Genomic DNA, 17,617 nt, shown 5'->3' with positions numbered 1-17,617 from the left:
TAAACAACTGCACTCTTTGCCAATGCACTCAACACCACTTTACTCAAACCCAACGCACTCTATGGCGCTGCTTCTACACCAACTACTGTGCACCACTGCACTGTATGCCACTATACTCTACTCTGCAACAGTCTTTGCCACTGAACTCTACACCACTACATCCTACACCACTCTATTCCACTCTGTACTAATGTTCTCTGCACCACTCTACTCTGTGCCCCTTTTCTCTATGCCACCCTATTCTACATCCCTGCACCCTATGCCATTGCATTCTGTGACACTCATTTCTGCTAGACATACTCTCTGCCACTGAGCTCAATGCCAATTTACTCTGTAGCACTGCACTTTATGCAACTTTATGTGACTGCATGCTACGCCACTCTAAACCATTGTGCTCTATGTCACTGCACTCTACGTATCTACATTCTACTTTGCACCTCTGTACCCTCTGCCACTGCTCTCTGCACCACTGTTGTGTGCACCACTGCACTCTATGGCACTGCACTCTAGTCTGCACCACTGAAATCTATGCCAATCTACTGCACTCTACGCCAGTGCACTCTACGCCGCTACACTCTACATCACTCCACCCCACTTTGTTCTATTCTGCACCACTGTATTCCACATCACTGCACTCTACACCACTCTGCTCTACACCACTGCACTCTATGTCATTGTACTCTACACCTCTGCACTCTGCCCTGCAACACTCCACTTTACCCAGAACCACTTCACCCTATGCCACTGCAATCTACTCTGAACCACTCTACTCTATGCCACTCTACTTTATGTCACTTTACATTAATGCACTCTACATCTCTTTACTCAAAACCAATGCACTCTATGCCACTGCACTCTATGCCAAGCTACTTTGCACCACTGTCCTTTATACCACTCCACTTTAGGCCACTCTACTTCTCTCTGCAACACTCCACTCTATGATACTACATGTTATGGTACTCCACTCTATGAAGCTCTTCTCTATTAAACTTTACTCTAAATCACTCTATGCCACTCCAGTCTATAACACTCAACTCCACTCTACAATGTGCTATGCAACTCCCTCTGTGCCACTCCATGACTCCACTCTCCTCTATGGCATACTACTCAACTCTACTCTATTCCACTGTTCCACTCTACTCTATGGCACTCTATGCCACTCACTCTTCTCTGTCACCTCAACTCCACAACACTCTACTCCACTCTATACCATCCTGCTCTCCTACACTACTCCACCTTATGCCACTCCACTCTATGACAATCTACTCTGCTCTATGCCACTCTACTCTACACTGCTCTACTCCATTCTGTGCAACACCTTCTATGCCACTCCACTTTGCACTACACACACATCACTCCACGACACTCTGTGCTACTCCACTCTGACACTTCACTCTACGCCACTCAACTATACTCTACTTTATGCCACTCAACTCTACTCCACTCTACTCCCTTCTACCTTACGACACTCTACTCCCTCCATGACACACCACACCACTCCATGACAGTCCTCTTCACTCCACTCCAAGTCACTCAACTCTACACCACTCTATACCACTCCATAACACTCCACTCTACCCCACTTTACAACACTCCACTTCATGCCACTCTCCTTTACCCCACTAGCTTTTTACCAAGCTGAACAGCAGCCACACTGGTGAACAACATGGCTAAAACATATTGGCAAATCCAATACCTCTTCCATAGGCATGACTTTGCCAATGCTTGTTCATATCTGCATATCCTTATGTGACTGTTTCCCAGCTTTCTCTTCTTCCTTGTTCCCTTGGCTGCCTTTCTTACTCTTGCATTGGGGCAAAGTCTGATGAAATGAGTGCTGGTGTCAACTACCTCCAATCACCGATAGAAATTAAGCACTGGGGCCCTGATTTATGCTTTTTGGTGCAAAACTGCACTCACGCAGTTTTGCACTAAAAGGTTAAGCACCAGCTAACACCATTTCTGAGCACCAGCCGGGCAGCATATTTATGGAATGGTGCAAGCAGGTGCAAAGGGTAAGCTAGTGTAAAAAAAAAGTGATGTTAGCTGGGTGGGCCTGGCGGTATGGAAGAAGGGGGCTTTGTACCAAAAAATGACGTTAGGCAGGTTAGAGTAAAAAAGATGACTCTAACCTGCCTAGTGTCTGACGTCAAACCATCCATACCACATGATCCTGTCTTAGAAAAGACAGGAGTCATGTCCACCACCCCAATGGCCAGCACAGGGGACCCGGGTACCCTGGGCATCGCCATTGCATCTAGTGCCATGTCGGGGGGCATTTTAGGGCCCCCAATTGTACTTTAAAAAATAAATACTTACCTGTACTTACATATTCTTACTTGGGATGGGGTCCCCCTTTCTCCGCTGTCCCTCTGGTGAGGGTGGGGGTGTCCCTGGGGCCAGGGGAGGGCACCTGTGGGCTTACTCCATGGTATTCCACCATGAAAATAGGCCTACAGGTCCCCTAACACCTGCCCTGACCCAGGCATTAAAAATGGTGCAAAGTAAGCTTTGCACCATTTTTTTTTACTCCTCCTCCCTCCCATGCGTGATTTTAGCACAAGGGGATAAATATAGCGCTAAGGCCATAGAGTCATTTTTGGCACGGGAACGCCTACTTTACATCTCATTGAAGCAAAGTAGGTTTCCACGTCCCAAAAATGACTTTAACTCCATAAATTTGGCGCTAGCCGGGCCTAGCGCCAAAGTATAAATATGGAGTTCATTTTGCACTGAATTTGCGTTAAAAAAATTATGCAAATTCAGCACAAAACAAGTATAAATATGCCCCTTAGTTTTGGAGTGTCATCGGTTGCAGAACTTTTCCAAGACATCATGCTACGTATCATACAACCTGTTGTGAATGATTTCAGTTATAGCGATGACCTATTAGTTTTTGGAGCTACACAGAAGGAGCAGAATCAAGCTCCTATGCAGGTACGTCATTTACTTACTAATGAAGGTTTGGCTCTGAATGTAAACAAATGTGAGTTCTGTAGGAGGCTGGCTCCATTTATGGTGTACACCTATGATGTGGCACCCTATACAGTACTGAGTCCAGGCATCCCTTAGTGATAGTGAGTAGGTGTTCAGATAGCAAAAACTCACTAGGGGTAGCTGAGGCGAGCAGCTAAATCTTAACCAGGAGGAATGTAAAGCACTTGCAATACCACAGTAGTCATACAGTAACTCACTCACAAGAAAGAACCACACAAGTGTTGCAAAAATAAAGGATACTTTATTACAGCACTACTACTACACTAGCTTTGGTATAGCTCCCTTTGGAGATATCTAGACACAATATATACACAAAATAACTAGCAGAAATAGCATAAAAATACACAGGGCCCCATGGGGGGGCCAAACCGTATACTAAAAAAGTGAAATGTGAAATAATGACCCCAACCAAAGGAAGTGTGGTAGTTAGCTAGGGGCTGAGGGCAGTTAGAAACACCAGAGGTAAGTACAGTAGGTGTCCCCAGCAACCAGGTGAAAGGTAGTTACCCATCCTTTTGTCCCATAGGCTAACACAGAGAGTAGCGGTTGGAGTTTGTGGAATTCAGGACCCTCCTCAGTGGACCCTGAGGAAACCAGGTGACAAGAGGGTGGATGGAGAGAGCCCCCACTCAGATTAACCAGAAGACAGGAGTACCGACACCAGGGGCCCGGATGCAGAGAAGAGAAGGGACACTCTCTGATGTTAGTGTATGCCTTGAATTTTCCAGCAGCTGTCACGAACCATGGACCAGGCTGGTGGAACCCAGGAGTGTATTCCAGATGTGTAGGACCTGCAAAGGAAGGAGACAGAGTCCAGCACCCTTGGAGGTGCTCAGGTGGTGCAGATGGCAATGCCCACCCTACTGAAAAGGAAGTTCCTGCAAGTCAGTGGAATAAGAAGTCCAGCTGCTGGGGTCCAGGTGCTGCAGAAGACCACAGGATTCACCTACGAGCTGTTCCTCAATGGTTCACGGATTGTAAGGAGGGTCAGTTACCAGCCAGATCACCAACAAGCACTGGCAACTGCAAACTGGAGCTGAAGGAGAGTTTGCAAAGTTTTGGGGACCAGCAAGGTACAGGAGACTCTACCCAGGAAGGGGAGTCATAGCTGGCCCTCAGCACACAGAAAAGCCAAGAGAAGTTGATGGAACCCCCATGAGTGACCCACAGGTGATGGACACAGGAAGTCACAGAGAGGCCTTACCAGCACAAAAAAAAACACAAGTCACACATTGCAGGAGCTATAGGATGATGGGGGCTGGGGCTTCTTGGTGCCTGAAGAGCCCCCGGCGGAAGAGTGAACAGACCTTGGCAAGTGCAACAGTCGCAGTGCACAGATGTTCCAGTCCAGTGGAAGGGGCCCAGAGTCTCTCAAATTGGTTAGAAGACAAGCAGGACCTAGAGGATGCCATAGACTCCCCACCTGTGTTGCAGGATCTTCAGATGTCTGTGGACAGCAGACCCCACCAGCTGGTCGATGTTGTCTTGAGTTGCCTGCGGATACAGGGGATTGACTCTCTTCACTCCAAGGGAGATTCTTTGTGTTTCCTGGTGCAAACAGGGTCCTTGTGACCCTGGAGAATGCACATCCTTGGATGTTGCAGAATTTTTGCAGGATCCAGAGAAACAATGTTGCAATGGAGGCCTTCCCACCAGAAGCAGACCTGTTTGGTTCCTATGAAGACCAGCAGCAGTTCAAGAGGCCAGGAGCAGAAGATGTCTTGCAGAGAGTTCTTTGGAGAGTCTTGCTCAACCAATCTGAGGACCGAGCCCTAAAAGGGGTTGGTCACACTCTTTGGTGACCCGCCTATCAGAGGGGGTCAGGGACGTCATCTACCTGACCTAACGAGTCAAATGCTCCCAGAGCCCTCTGCACATCTTATTTCCAAGATGGCTAAATGAAGTGGACACCTGGCAGAGCTCTATGTACCTCTGTAGGGGAGGAGCTGGACAGGGGGTGGTCACTTCCCTGTCCTTTGTGTAGTTTCACGTCAGAGAGGGAACCAGCGGTTCCTGAACTGGTGTAAACCAGATAATGCAAGGAGGGCACTAAATGTGCAGTTCAAAGCAGTCTAGTGACCCTGAGAGGCCACTCCACCCCAGCCCTCAGTCACCTAATAAACAAGGGGAGGTGGTCACACCTCTTCCTTGCAGGAAATCCTTTGTTCTGCTCCTTCGGCCTGTGCTTGCCTCACCAGCAGGAAGGGAGAACAGTATAGTCTGGGGTCAAAAGCATCTTGGGCTGGCAGCTAGACCCCAGAAGACTACACGGGCAGAACTGGGGGATCCTCTAAGGAACCCCCAAAGTACATGGTATCATGCAACTAACACTGGAATCAGTGTAGTTGCATGATTTCAACATGTTTGATACCAGAAATGCCTAGGTTCGGCAAAGCCATTATGTCATTGGACCACTAGTGCTGACCAGTGTCCACTACATAACTTAAGATGGCTTCCCTGCACTTATAGAGTCCAGGAATTGGCCTGGGGTCTGTAGGGGCACCCTCTTCATGCAGGGATACCCATACACTTAGAGACATGCACCCTGCCCTTTGGCTGAAGGGCCTACCAGAGGGGTGACTTACAATGTCCAAGTGCAGTGTTCACACAGGCTGCATTGGCAGGCTTGCAGTCACAGTTTGCATGGGCTCCCATGGGTGGCATAAAACATGCTGCAGCCCATGGGGGATCCCTGAGGTACCAATGCCCTCGGTACCTAGGAACAATATACTAGAACTTACATAGGTGCACCAGTATGCCAATTGTGGGTATAAAAAGGGTTACCAGCAACCACATTTAGGGGAAAAAGCACTGTCTCTGGGGGCCTGGTTAGCAGGAACACAGTGAACTACAGTCTAAATACACTGACATCAGACAAAAAGTAAGGGTAACCATGCTAGAAAGATGGCACTTTCCTATAAGTTCCACAAGACCAAGTTAAAATTCTTTGGCCATATATTTTCTGATGGGGGTATGACACCCGATCCTGTGAAAGTACATGCAATGTCAAATGTTGATCCCCCACAAGATGTTTCTATGGTGCGTTCATTTCTTGGCATGGCCAGTTATTGTTCAAGGTACATACAGGAATTTGCCACTGTAAATGCTCCCACTATGAGATTTGACAAAGAAAAATTTTGAATTTCCGTGGTCACCAGAATGTGAAAAACGTTTCAAGAGAATCAAACAAACCATTGAAAATGCTGCTGAAATGCCATAATTCAATCTGAAGCTTCATACTGAGGTTGTAGTTGAGGCTAGCCCAGTTGGGTCAGGTGCTATCCTTGCACAGCACAGTGGACACCCAAATGCTTGAAGGCATATTGTGGCATATGCTAGTAAAGGTTTGTCCCAAACAGAAAGTGCTTATGCACAATCTGAGAAAAAAGGTTTTGCCATGATACAGGCTTGTGATCATTTCGATGTATTCCTGTGTGGAAAGCCTTTAACGCTGGTAACTGATCATCAAGCTTTCCTGACTATCTTTGGTAATCCAATGTCCAAGATGCCTCCTCGCATTGAACGATGAGGAATATGACTGCAAGAGTAAAAATATACCATTGTCCATCATCCAGAGAAGGATCAAAATCCAGCTGACTACTTTTCCAGAGTGCCTTTACCAGATCTAGGTACCTCACCCAAGATGGCTGAAGCCTACACTAATTTCACTGTAACATCAAATACCCCAGCTGCTCTCTCATTAGCCCAGATTGTCATTGCCACAAGCCATGATAGTGGCTTGCTGAAGTTAAACTCCATAATTACTCATTAGCCATAGAACCGACACTATACCTCTCACCAATGATAGTGAACATCTAAAATACAAAAATGCCAAAGATGAACTGTACTGATTCCAGAGATTCTGCATCAGAAAATAATTGAAGTTGCTCAAGAAGAACATTGTGGTACCGTTGCCACAAACAGAGCTCTCAGAGACCGAGTTTGGTTTCCGTATTTAGATGAGAGGTTTGAAAAGGAACTAAAGGCCTGCCATCTATGTAACTGCTTTTCTACAAATGTTACTCAGCACACTCTAAGCATGTCAGAACTCCCTAAATGAATATGGGAGAAAATAGCCATCACCTTTTTCATTCCATTCAAAAATGAACCTCACCTGATGATGATTGTGGATGAATACTCACGTTTCCATTAGTTGAAAATCTCTCATCCACAACATGAAATTAGATGGCATTTTTGCGACATGAGGCATTCAAGCCATTTTGAAGTCTGATAATGGCCCACCTTTTAACAGTCGACAATTCAAAGATTTCTTGGAGTATCTGAATGCAAAGCATCAAAAGAGTACACTTTTGTGGCCACAAGCCAATGGACTTGTTGAGCAGGCTAAAAAAAGCAGTACAGCATGCAACTCTTGAGAAGCTCAGTTTGAAAACTATCAAATTCCACCCTATGAGCTTATCGTTCAACACCTCACTTGACACAGGCGAAAGTCCTGCGACTTGATGTTTGGTAGAGCAATGACAACCAAGTTACCTCAATGGACCAATGAAGGAGAAGAAAGTGAGAACATTATTCGTACAAGGGATTTAGGGCTTGATTTAGAGTTTGGTGGATGGGTTTCTCCATCACAAACTTGATGGATATCCTGTCCACCTTATTACGCTCTACATAGGCTATTATGGGATTGTAAAATGGCAGATGGTGTATCCATCAAGTTTGTAACAGAGTAACCCCTCCGCCAACCTCTAAATCAGGCCCTTAGTTAGCAAGCAGAAAATGAACGCTTATGCGGATAAGAGGTGACATGCAAAGAATATCACTTTTAAAAGAGGAGATTAAGTGATCACCCCACAGATGAGAAGGAGGAAATCTGATGCTCCATAATGCTGAACATTTCCCCAAGGTGTCTACTAAGAAACACATGGTGACTGCTCAACGCCTTGGGAAGCCTCTTACCAGACACTCTTCTCACTTTAGGCTTTTGATTCCTGGATCTTCTAACCGAGATTGTGCAGTAAAGACTGAACCTGAGAACTGTGACTGCTGTTACCTCTTAACCGTCTTCAAAATCTTTGACACTGAAAATTACAGTTCCCAGCTTCCAGTAACCAGATCAGGTTGAGTGATCAAATTGTAGATTTTATTTTAGAGAGGGGGAGATGTAGTGTCTTGCATGTTTTATGACAGAACCCTTTTGACCCCGAACAGACTCTGTAGAAGTGTGACGTAGTGATTACAGTGAAATGCAATGAAAGCTTGGTTTAGAATGCTGAGTTTGCAGTTACACGCAGAAGGATAAAGATGTGTAATATTCATCTCTGTGTGTCTTCTAATCGAGATTGTGAAGGAAAGTGTTAGAAATGGGGCCTCTGGTTGGCAGTCAGTTTGCACTCTGCCCCAGCAGGGACCCTCACTCTAGCCATGGTAAGATAGATACACATCTCAGATAACCCCTGTTCACCCCCTTGGTAGCATGGCACAAGCGGTCAGGCTTATCTCAGAAGCAATGTGTAAAGTATTTGTACAAACACACACCGTAACACAGTGACAACACTACGAAAGCACTCAACATCTGTTTAGAGAACTAGACAATATTTATCTGAGTAAAACAAGACCAAAGCAACAAAAATCCAACATACACAAGCGAAGATACGAATTTTCAAAAATGAAACTTCAATATAGTGCTTAGAAACATAATAGCTCAAACTTGGGCTATCGCAACGTCATTGGCGGAGTCATTCTCAACAATACGATGTCACTTGCGAGGATGCAGGTACAGTACCTTTGGTAAACGAGGAAACAAGTTGGTGCACGGAGTCAGGGAGGTGTGGCGTCATTGGATCAGGTGCGGCATTGGTTCCTTACTGCAGAGCAGGGGAGGAGATGCGGCATTGATGCGAGGCATCGGTACCTGATGATCCAGCAAGGTGGTTGAATCCGGCAGGTCAAGACACGTTGGACGACCTCATGGGGTCGCGGTCAGACCCCGGCCAACATGCGCTGCGGTGGAGTTGGGTGTCAGAGACATCGGTGACATAGCACTCAGGACTCAAAAAGTCACGGGATGTCAGCGGGGTTGCAGTGGCATCGGGCCTGCAATGTAAGTCAAGGTTGTCACACTCCAACTTGGACCATGGCTTCGTGTTGTAGGCAGTGACACCGAGTCGTGCAGTGGCGCCGGTTCTGGAGTTGTACTGAGTAAGTGTGCCTGGATCTTCTTATTTTTCACCAGAACTCACTTACGAAGGGCCCAGGAACTGGATTGGCACCACTTGGCAAGTCAGGGTCTTCAGCAGGAGTACCCAGGTGCAGGCAGGTGAAGTCTTTGATGTCCCTGAGACTTCTTAACAGGAGGCAAGCTCAGCCCAAGCCCTTGGAGAAACCTCACAAGCAGAATTTTAAAAAGCAAAGTCCAGTCCTTTCCCTCGTAAGGCAGAAAAAACAGCAGCAAGTCAGAGCAGCAAAGCAACAGGCAAAGTGGCAGGTCCTCCTCAAGTATCAACCTCTTCCTCTTGGCAGAGGTTCCTCTTGATCCAAAAGTAATCTGAGAATCTAGGGTTTTAGTCCACAACTTATACTCATTTTTGCCTTTGAAGAAGAAAAACTTCAAAGGAAAGTATCTGTTGTTCAGAAGATCCTGCCTTGCCCAGGCCTGACCCCAGACACACAGCAGTGGTTTGGAGACTGCATTGTGTGAGAACAGGCACAGCCCTTCCAGGTGTAAGTGTCAGCTCCTCCCTCCCCACTCTAGCCCAGAAGACTCATCAGGATTTGCAGGACACTCCTCAGCTCCCTTTGTGTCACGGTCTAGAGGAACTCACAAACCACTTAACTGTCAGTCTGACCCAGACATGGATTCCACAGGCAGGCAAAGGCACAGAACGGTTAAGCAAGAAAAAAGCCCACTTTCTAAAATCTAAAAAAACAACTCTACCAAAAAATGCATTTTTAAATTTTGGGTTCAAAGACCCCAAACTACACATCTCTATCTGCTCCCAATGGGAAAATGCACTTAAAAGATATTGAAAGTCAGTCCCCATGTTAACCTGTGGGAGAGATAGGCCTTGCAATGTGAAAACTGAATTAAGCTGTATTTCACTATCAGGACATGTACAAAAATACCAGTACATGTCCTATCTATTAAATACAGTGCACCCTATTCACGGGGCTACCTAGGGCCTACCTGAGAGGAGGCTTACATGTAGTAAAAGGGAAGGTTTGGGCCTGGAAATTGGGTACACTTGCCAGGTCGAATTGGCAGGGCAAAACTGCACACACAGACACTACATTGGCAGGTCTGAGACATGTTTATTGGGCTACTCATGTGGGTGGCACAATCAGTGCTGCAGGCCCACTACTAGCATTTGATTTGCAGGCCCTGGGCACACGTAGTGCACACTACTGGGGACTTCTCAGTAAATCAAATGTGCCAATTATGGAAACCCAATTACCAATATCTTTTAGACAAAGAGAACTTGCACTTTAGCACTGGTTAGCAGTGGCAAAGCACCCAGAGTATTAAAACCAGCAAAAAGAATTAAAGCACAGGATCCAAAAACAGGGGTTCAGAAGCAAAAAAGGACAGGGAAACCACGCCAAGAGCTGTCATGTCTAACACAAAGGCTGAACCTGTGAACTGTGACTACTGTTACCTCTTCACCATCTCCAAAAATCTCTGACACTGAAGATCACAACTAGCAGCTTCCAGTAACCAGATTAGGTTGGTAACAAACATGTATTATGTACATATGTATATATCACACAAAAGAAAAGCTTGTCAAAGCCCAACTCGATGAAGTACCAGCATTTATTGTAGTCAAAATATTCCCATTTCCTTGGCAGCTTGTCCTGATGTGTTTCGGCTTTTGTTGTCTTGTTCACAGGTGAGAGATTGTTGCATGCCTTATTATAAACACATGACAAAAGGTGTATTCCTACTTTTCTCACAATGCACCGGTAATGTCAATGCAATATAACCCTCTGTAATGTATATTTAAATTTTGCTTAATAGCGTCTTGGTATCACAGTCTCATGGTAAAATATTTCAACCAGTGCTTCACCGTTTTACTGTTTAGTCTTACTGCTGTACTGACAAGAGAGAGCAACGCGTCATATGCCAGAGAGGGCAATGGGCGAGAGGAGCAAGGGGAGGACCTTTACACATCTTCAGGTCTGCACTCTCCCTCCCATCTGCTCTTAAGGCCTCCGAGGGCAAGAAGTTGGTGGGTGAGGATGGACAATGCTCCTGGGACTCCAGTGCGACCCATTGGTACGGTGTCCCTTAAGCACAGTAGCAACTTTCCTACTTAGCATTCGTCTGCACCTTGAACAGCTGGGAATATGTTACCAGTCCACAGAAACATTCACTGGCTTCTGGGCTTTTCCCAGGGCGGCTTCCCTGACAGGGCAGGCATAGCTGCAATAAGCAAGAGAGATGTGGCCTCATTCGCTAGTGAGGAGCAGCGTGTGAAACACCAGCCAGTGACACAGCATAGGCAGAGGAACTAGTTTTAAGCAGTCTACCACAATGGCAGCTTCTCCAAGTAGTACTTCTTTAAGCTTGTTTTCTGGTGATCAGACAAAGAATTAAAAAATATATCCAGCTAGACCTTAAAATATTCTGCAGTCAGGTCACTGGCATTTTTACTTTCCAGGGCATCAGAAAGATTTCGGAAAATTAATAAGTTTGACTGTAAAAGCAGAGCTTAATTTGAGCCAGGTAGTTTCCGGTGCGGGCACCGGCACTTATTTTTAGGGGCTGGGCACTTATTCTTCTGCCTCAAGCATTTCCTGAGAGCAAAAGATATAAATGGGAAAGAGAGAGGAAGAGAAAAGCGAAAAAGCATCACAAAGGGAGAAAAGAGAAAGCTGCAAGAGTGAGCTGCAGGGGCAGGGAGTGGCCCGAGATGGCTTTAGGATTACACTGCCTCAGTATTCCGTGCTCGCACATTTAATTGAGAGTTTCAGAGGAGGGCTTTGGTCAAGGGCAAGTTTCTATTTAGAAATTAAGCACTGTGTTAAAGGCCACACTTCCTGCTGATATTTGGAAGAGTATTTAACGCTTCCAGAGCCTTTTGCTTACCCCCTAAAAATGTTATACTAACTGACCCAGACAAGGTTTCACCTTTTATTACCCATAATCTCAGGAAACCATTAAAATACAGCTGCTGTAATGTTTATATTGACCCTTTCATTTGCGCCACATTGGGCTAAATAAGGGTCCACCTAAAGCCAGAAGCCTTATTGGTCTTCTGAGCAGCCAGCAGGCTACAGAGTAGAAATGCAGAAGGCAAAGTACAGAACGTTGGCCATCCTTAAAGATCATTATTTTTGGTGAGTCTAGAGGCTTGCTCTATTGTTTGTTGTATGCCTGAGGATTTAATTCTTGGGTCATTTTAGATTATTGTCATATTTTACTTTATTTAATTATTGTGGTCTGGACGTCCTGCACCTTCTCACGCCCTTTTACTGTTTTGCTTTACAATTAAAGTCAGCCCTTGCTGTGTGATGTTAATTGAAATCCCTTTAGCTCATGTAACTAAGGAAATGTGAGTTTGGTTTTAATCTACCTAACCGCATTATGTTAAGTTATTATCTTTCATAGTCTTCTTAATGCTTTATTTTTCTGTATCTGACTTTGCAGGGGATTAGCTTACAGAAACATAATCTTTTCCGATACAGCTCTGGGGCTAAATGAAATTCGGCTCTGTACTCCCGTGCCTTGCACGCAAGCTTAGAAGGTAAGGACAGTTCATATTTTTGTGTTCCCTTAAGCAGATTCCCATGTTCTGAATCACTTCATCTTTTTGATATATCTTCTATTTCCGGGTGCGCGAGCTCTTTTCTAAGGAGAACATAATCTTCTTTTTCAGTACATCCACATATTGTCAGGAACTCGGCACAATTGTTATTTGCACCAGGGACTTCTTCCCCCTATTCAGAACATTTATTTAATGAGGTCCTTGCAGGTAGAGTGAATTAAAGCCCACATTCTGCATTCCTATTACCTCCGTGGGTGCGTTACCAGGACCAACATTAACAAAGTCGGCCAGTACCTCATGTGAGCTAATGAGGATCATGAATGAAACTTTCGTGGCCATGGGGAATAACCTGCTGGACCTGGAATTATTGGCTCCTTTAAGGCAGGTTTCACTCAGTTCTGAGGAGTTTGATGGTGATATTTACCCTTCAGCTTCCCCTTTGTTGCTGGAGAGCATCAGAGGTGCCTCCGGCTGCAGCCCTTATGCATCTCTGTAAATGATGTTACCAGTGGAAGATCCATACCTATCAGTGTTTCCAGAACTGGTAATTTCGGGTCTGGAGACATCAGATCACTTGTATTTGCCATTGGGGTAGCACTCTGAGCATCTCTTAGTGGGGGCCTATAAATTCATCAGACAAAGGAACATTTTCCGAACTTTCACACTGATTGATAGTTTTCAGATACACATTTTGAGTAATGATAAATAGATCTCTTCAAGTGGAAGACAAAGAACCAGCCTCCCCTACCTTACCACATGCAGAAGTTGTATACTGAAGCACAGTGGTGGTGTGCGGACCTGTTATGCATAAAAAAGCACAGCACCCATAGTTATTGTTGTCCGGACACACCTTTCATGCGCTGGTATAATTTAATTCCTTTAATCTAAAAATGCTTCGATTTTAATGTTTGGTACCACAAAAATCTTACCTTTTTGCATATTGTCTTTGTTTTCTGCTTTGAATTTTTCACAGCATAGTAAATATTTTCCACTCATTGCACACAGGAAACCTGTATTTCCCAATTGCAGTGACTGATATGTAATTTCCACCCTTTCATCCTCAACGTTCATCATATGTGAGCTATCATTCTCATTCCTACACTTTATTCATAACATATCCGCAACGCCCCATCTTTGATTCTCCTTCTGCTGTACGTCACAGCATCTGGTACTCCGTGCCTATTAATAAAGGAAAAATGCTTCCAAATGTGGGGGTCTGAATATTTTAGTATTTTCCATTTTCACAAATAAAATAATCTGGCAGCAAATGCAAAGATATGTGCCATTCTTTTTCCGGAGGGAATATGTAATTGTTCTCATGTTTGTGAAGAGATGCATCAGAATTTTCCCACGAAGCTGCAGGGCATATTCTCTCAGCAGGCAACAGTTAGAAACGAAGTTGACTAGAATTTAACCAAATGTGGATGAAACTATCTCCTGTACATTCACTTGACTGAGAGGCCTATTCAGAAACTACGTTTTGTATTACATTAGTTAGTAGTACTACAATGTAACTACCAACGTACTGTAAAATGATATTTACTAACCTATATGGAGAGGTCTATACCGCCCCTATTTTTTATGTGCGGAGATCTCCACCCCGACTGCGGAGGTCTGCGCACACGTTGGTATGCGTTTTAGTAGTAAATGTGACATGGTGGACTGGCTGAAAAACAGGGAATATTTACAAATAAATAGGAGGGGTTTAGAGAAGAGCAAGGAGAGTTTGAGAGAGGGCTACATAAGGGGCTTAGGGGTGGGAGTGACACCCACCCACCAACTAAAGGTGCGATCACAAATTGCATTTCCATATTTACTCCAAACAAAAAGACCCAAAACTGTTGTAGCTGCCCTCCCCAGCTCCTCTGGCTGCTGCCTCTTGCCTGGGACAAATCCCCTGTGAAGCCCCTTTCCCGCCCTTCCGCCTCCCAGCTGACTGCTCCCCCACCCCCTTACCCTTCTTAATGGCGGCCATAGCACTGTGAGAGGGCAACTGCACTGACCTCCTGGTCAGCATCTGCTGCCCTCCTCAGCTCCTCTGGCTGCTGCTGTCTCTACCTGTCGTTTAGGACGTACTGAGGCCCATATTTATACTTTTTGATGCTGAACTTCGCTAACGCAGTTCAGCGTCAAAAAGTTTACCGCCAGCTAGAGCAATACCAAGATGCCGGCCAGGCATCATATTTATGGTATGATGCTAGCCGGCCGTAAGGCCCGGCTAGTGTCATAGAAAAGGACGCTAGCCGGGTGGGGGAGGCTTAGGGGGAACAGGGAGTGTAGTGTCAGAGGATGAAGCTAGTACGGGCAGAGGCAAAAAAAATGCCTCTGCCCAGACTAGCTTCATTTTCTGATGTTAGAACCCCATGGACATGACTCCTGTCTCAGTTAAGAAAGGAGTCAAGCCCACCAGCCCAATGGCCATGCCCAGGGTACTTATGTCCCCTGGGCATGGCCATTGGGCCCAGTGCCATGTAGATTTAGCACAGGGGATAAATATGGTGCTAAGGTCATATTGTCGTTTTCAAGCACAGGAACACCTACCTTGCATCTCATTGACACAAGATGGATTTCCACATCTAGAAAATGACGTAAACTCCATAACTTTGGTGCTAGACGTGTCTAGCGCCAAAGTATAAATATGGAGTTAGGTTTGCGCTGAATTAGCGTAAAAAAATGATGCTAATTTAGCACAAACCAAGTATAAATATGGGCCTGAGAGCCTCCTGACTCTCAGTTCGAGGCCTTCCTCCACCCACAGGTTCGTCCCTGTGCCTCATCCCTGGTGGTCTAGTGGCACTCACAAGTAAGTATTTTCCTTTTCTTTTTTTCTCTCTGTCGCTCTTTCACTCTTGCATTTTCTGCCTTTTTCTTCTATCATTTGCCTTTTCTTTTCTTCTCTCTGTCACTCTTTCACTCTTGCATTTTCTGCCCTTTTCTTCTATCATCCCTCGTATTTTCCTAGTGCTTTTTCCTTTCTCCCCTCTTCCTCTGTTCCCCCCCCCCAACTCTATCAACTGCCTGCTCCTGAACATCCAAACCCTCCACAAACATGCCACCAAACTCTGGGACCTGATCGACCCCACCGACCGGACATCGTCATCCTCACGAGACCTGGACCAACCCCACCTCGGGTCCAGACATCGCCATCACCATTCCCGACTATTACAGCACCCTAAGGAGGGGCCGGCACTTCTGCCCAGGTGGAGGACTCGCCATCGTACACAAGTCCTCACTACGTGTCAAGGCCGTCCACGAAGATCACTGCACCACCATGAACACCTTCACTTTCTGGTCCACTCCAACCACAACTTCTCCATCCGGGGCACCCTGGTGTACAGGCCACCCGGCCTCTGCCCAGCTGTCATAGATGACGTCATAGACAACGTTGTAGACATCCCTACCCCCCCAGGCCCTGCCATCAGTCGACTACCTCCTCCTCAGTGACTTAAACTTCCACCTCGAGGACCACACCGACCAAAACACCACTGCTCTACTCCACAACCTCGCCACCCTCGGCCTCAGACAGCTGGTCTCCACACCCACACACATCGCAGGACACTCACAGGACCCCATCTTCACCTCAAGCAACCAGATCACCATCAAAACCATCTCCACCCCAGATGGGACCGACCAACTGCTGCATACACTTCACAATCACCGCAGCCAGCAGCCGCACCCGCCCCGCACCTCCAGGACTCCCCATAGGAAATGGAACGAAATCACTAACGAGCAACTCAACTCATTGCTCGCCAAATCCTCCCTCCCCCCTCCTAGGACGCCAACACAGCAGCACACATCCTTAATGCATGGATCACCGAATGCGACGACACCCTAGCCCCACTCCGGCTTTCATCTGCCAAACGCGTACCTAAGAAGGCCAGCTGGTTCACCACCGAACTCCAAGAATCAAAGTGTACCCTCAGACGTTTAGAGAAAAAACGGAGGAACAGCCAATCCAGTGAAGACCTCACCTCATTCAGAGCCACAACCGCCGCCCACCGATGAAAAATCAAGAACGCAAGGAAGGACGCACTCCGGGAGCGCATCAACTCCTCCGCACACAACTTGAAGGAACTCTTCTCAGTCATCAACAAGTTCACAGATCTCCCCTCCGAAACCACCAGCATCCCCCGTCACAGGACCTCTGCGACAAACTCACCTCCATTTTCCACCCCAAGATCCAGGACATCTACAACAGCTTTCTGTCAACTGGCACTGGAACCTGCGACCGACCACCTCCCGGAGCCCACCCAGGCCATTCACCCACGACTGGTCCACTCTCACCACAGAGGAAACAGTCAACATCATGAGCCCCTTCGGACCCCTGCCCACGCCACATATACATCAGAACCACCGCATCTATCGCTCCTGAGCTTTGTAACACAACTGCTCCATCAGCACGGGCACCTTTCCCTGAGGATTGGAAACACGCCGAAATACACCCTCTCTTCATCAGAACTAAAGAATTTCCCGGCCATCTCGCTGTTACCCTACCCCGCCAAAGTACTAGAGAAAGGAACCAAAGCACAACTACGGAATTTCATTGAGGCCAACATCTCCCCGGACAGCACCCAGTCCAGCTTCCGCAGCAATCACAGCATGGAGACAGCACTCCTGGCAGCCACTAACGACATCCAATTACTCCTAGACAGCAGCCACACCACAGCACTCATACTCCTTGACCTCTCAGCAGCTTTCGACACGTTCTCCCACAGCACTCTGCGCACCAGAAGCCACTCCTTAATCTCCAGGAGGTCGCAATGGGTCAGACTCCCGCCCTACACCTCCAGACCCACAGGAGTCAACTGCAGAATCCCCCATGGATCCTTACTGAGTCCCACACTGTTCAACGTATACATGGCCCCTCTTGCTGCCATCATCAGAAGACTCGGTATGAA

The 17,617-nt window shown here is 46.4% G+C and overlaps 1 long non-coding RNA gene across 2 annotated transcripts in view; it reads left to right on the top strand.

Moving 5' to 3' along the window:
- Positions 1-12,209: 12,209 nt before the first annotated feature.
- LOC138284560 (uncharacterized) overlaps positions 12,210-17,617 on the top strand; it is a 174,338-nt gene continuing 168,930 nt past the window's right edge. For both annotated transcript variants that reach the window (XR_011201421.1, XR_011201426.1), the window contains exons 1-2: positions 12,210-12,291; positions 12,602-12,698. This is a non-coding gene — a long non-coding RNA (uncharacterized lncRNA). The remainder of the gene's footprint in view (positions 12,292-12,601; positions 12,699-17,617) is intronic.

Source organism: Pleurodeles waltl, chromosome 1_1 (assembly GCF_031143425.1).
Source record: "Pleurodeles waltl isolate 20211129_DDA chromosome 1_1, aPleWal1.hap1.20221129, whole genome shotgun sequence".
NCBI lineage: Eukaryota > Metazoa > Chordata > Amphibia > Caudata > Salamandridae > Pleurodeles > Pleurodeles waltl.
The sequence above is the reverse complement of the archived record's forward strand: the minus strand, read 5'-3'. Positions and strand labels throughout refer to the sequence as shown.